The following is a 3,473-nucleotide window of genomic DNA, read 5'->3' as shown; positions in this document are numbered from 1 at the left end:
CCCACATTATTCACTACACTTATCTTCAACAGATATTTTTGGGAATCGGGATTTTCATTTTGAAAAAACTTTAAAGTATATATTCTAGACAATGAGATGTGGAGGAAAGGAGACCCTAAATTTGAGAAGGGCACATTGGTCTGGTATACCAATAGATCAGTTAAGGAAGGAAAAGCAGGGGCTGGGGTTGTAGGAACAAATTGCAAAAGACCTACTAATTAGAATATACCCAACTGTCTTTCAAATTTAAATACAGGCAATAGAAATAATGGCATTAGAAAACATTAAAAACAATCCAAAAGGAAAAAAACATTATATAAATATCAGATAGCCAGACTGCTTTAAAGGCAATAATGCCCTATACTACAAAGTCAGCTAGTCTGGAATTGCCTGGAGGGACTAAAGGAATTAGACAGAGGCAATAAACTGACCTTTATGTAGACCCCAGGACATGAGAGGATTGAAGGAAAGAAGAGGACAGATACCCTAGCAAGGAAAGTATCAGAAAAGATACTTATTGGCCCTGAGCCATATTGCAACATGTCTGGAAGTGCAATCAGGAAGGTGGAACATAAAGAGAAGGAAACAAATTGACACCAGTTGTGAAGCAATCCAAGCTCTTTATTGAAATATCAGAGGAAAAGGCAAAATATCGGACTATCTACTGAAACTTCGACATATGATGCTGTAATTACTAAATATGAAAATTACTGTAAAGAAAAGAAGAATGTGTTGTTTGAGTGGCATAAGTTTTTTAAAACATTGAAAATTGAAGGTCAGACTATTGGCAATTATGTGATAATGCTTTGCACTATTGGATAAAACTATGAATTTGGTGATCAGTTAGAATTTTAAATTAGAGATCACCTCTGAAACCTTTATAGGTTTTAGCGGGGTTATCCGAACTCTACCTCAAGCTATGTCTAAGTATGGAAGAAGAATAATCAAACCTAGAAAATTAGTAGAAGAATGAACTTAAATAGTTAAACTAATATTCAATAGTATATTTTATATTATATCAATTTAAAATTTTATTTTATTTTTTAGTCAGTTTTATTTTATCTCACATTCAGAAATTTATTTTTACTTTTTTGTTGTAGATAATTATTAATCTTGAATTAAAATAAAAGGAAGGAAATGTAGTAACACTGTTACTAACAGTAATGGAACCTCCAAGGTGAATAAAAACAAATGTCTTGTGGTTATGTCTATCACATCTTACTGTATAATTAAAAGTTATATGAAAGACTAGAGCCTTATAATTTATTAACCATACATACAACATGTTCTTTGCATTTGCTCATGAGGACACATTGCAGCTTGCTTATGTTGTTCAGAAAGATGTTCTATTGTTGTCTGCAATGAGGATTGAGCATGGTGCACTTAAGATTAGACATAGCGCTTTGTAGGCTCTTTAGGGATTCATCAGTCACAGTACAAATGATTTCAGAACTGTATTCTAAGGCTGGACACTCTTCTTATATGTGAGACCTATCATATCCCAGGTGACTCCCGATGGTTTTCTTTTAAGGCATTTTAGGAGCTTAAGCTCTTTTCCACCATGTTGGAAGCCGCCTTTTACATCCTTACTGAAACGAGCCATCTGATCAGTTGTGCCTCTGTAAACCTGCTTGCTTCGATGACATCCTATTTTCCATATCTAGATAAATCTGCAGCAGAGCTAAGACCATCCTTATAGAAAAAACTTTGAGGGAGCGAGATAGGTTAGAACCTAGCCGAGCAAGAAGGACATTTTCTTTTCTTGAGTATTGGGATCACCTCAGCCAAGCACTATGATATTGGGAACTCCATACAGTATTGAGGAAGTCCAAAACTGTAACCCTTTTCCACCTTTCAGCTTTGAAATAAATCTATTTTCTTTCACCCCATCCCTCCGAAAGTCCTGATGGACCAAAAATTCTATGAAAGCTTTTCTTTTGGCTTGAATAAAGTTGAACTTAAGGGTTGCTGTAAGGTGTTTTAGCCTGACGATATCCTCTTTTTTTTTTTTTTTATCTTTCAACATCTTTTTTGCTGCATCCCTGTTTTCTTTTTTTAGTTTATGGAGATTATAATTCCAGAATGGGGAGTGCCCCTTAATAAATGAATAGATTGCTTTGCGCACTCGAGAATTGCTGCTTGAAGTCATGCACACTTGTATTTGCACTCTTATTAATGATTTCAGGAGGAATGTGTGTGTGTGAATTGGGAGAATTTATTGCAATCTGTCTTTTTCAAATTCCATCTGAGCATTCGAGTTCTGAATTATTAATTGAATTTGAAGGGCTATTAAGGTAAGCCAGCAGTATTTTGTGACCAAATGCTCCTGGCAGACAGGCAACTGTGTGTGAAATCAGCAGACCTATATACGAGTGTGCCAATGATAGGTCTGGGTGGGAGATATTATCTTTATGATCCATAAAAGTGGACTCAGAATTTTCTTTTTCCACAAAGTCCATCATATTTGTGTCTGCAAATTCCTCCACAGTTTTTCCTGCTGAGTTTGAATTAGTGTAGTCCCAACCTCTGGAGCGTGCACTGAAGTCTCCATACAAAAGGGATTTTTCAGTCAGAATCTTCCATCGAACACAAAGTCGGGTTATTATCAGAAGGGTTATAAACTATAAATATTTGGTAGTGAAAGTTGCTTGGCCACTCCTTTCAATTTATCATTTGCATCCATTTTATTTTTGATTTGGAACTTAACTAGAAAATGTAAAGGCTCTACCATTTTAAGTAAGGATTCAAGGATACCATGCAAGTCAATATTAACACAATGAATTTTTATGTCTCATCTTGTTCAATATCTTTGAATATTATTACAAACACTGATTTTGTTACAACAGAATAATATTGGGTCTTTTCATATGTATTGTCTATTTTTTTATATTAGAAATTCAAAGTGGGATTACTAGACTTTTGCTGATTACTATGTTTATGTATAAGCCATTATTAATCCTCTCTTTTTTGATAATATTTACTATCATTCCTATTGATTGAACATTGTTTAGTATGCCATCAAATATGACCACGGAAACATGTTTTTGTAAAGTAATTTTTTTTTTTTTTATGAGTTTAAACTTGGACATTCAATAGTCCAAGCTGCAAGAACCATTACTATGGCATTTGGTGAAATTTGCATCTAAAACAATTATTGGTTTTTCTGTGGTGGCCATTGACAGGAATAATTCATTTCTCTTTTTTACTCAGAAGTGAAATCATCATATCCACATTGTACTGCAGTGAACAGATAGTGATGAAACTAAACGAGCTGTGTTATAAGGTCCTTTTACACCCACATTATTCACTACACTTATCTTCAACAGATTTCCATCTGTTCAGAAATTTGGATGAACACCTTCTTGAAAGGTAAAATTTTTGAAAATGATTCTCAGCTCAAAAACGCACTATCAAACTTCATTTGTGGAGGAAAGGAGACCCTAAATTTGAGAAGGGCACATTGGTCTGGTATA

General features: G+C 34.4%; 1 long non-coding RNA gene across 1 annotated transcript in view; it reads left to right on the top strand.

Moving 5' to 3' along the window:
* Positions 1 to 3,473, top strand: part of LOC106683605 (uncharacterized) — a 6,402-nt gene that overhangs the window by 2,201 nt on the left and 728 nt on the right. The window contains exon 2 of the long non-coding RNA XR_001343579.3: positions 1,101 to 1,177. This is a non-coding gene — a long non-coding RNA (uncharacterized lncRNA). The remainder of the gene's footprint in view (positions 1 to 1,100; positions 1,178 to 3,473) is intronic.

This window comes from Halyomorpha halys, unplaced genomic scaffold (genome assembly GCF_000696795.3).
Source record: "Halyomorpha halys isolate HHAL.00 unplaced genomic scaffold, Hhal_1.1 Scaffold498.1, whole genome shotgun sequence".
Lineage (NCBI taxonomy): Eukaryota > Metazoa > Arthropoda > Insecta > Hemiptera > Pentatomidae > Halyomorpha > Halyomorpha halys.
This window is presented reverse-complemented; position numbering and strand designations above follow the sequence as displayed.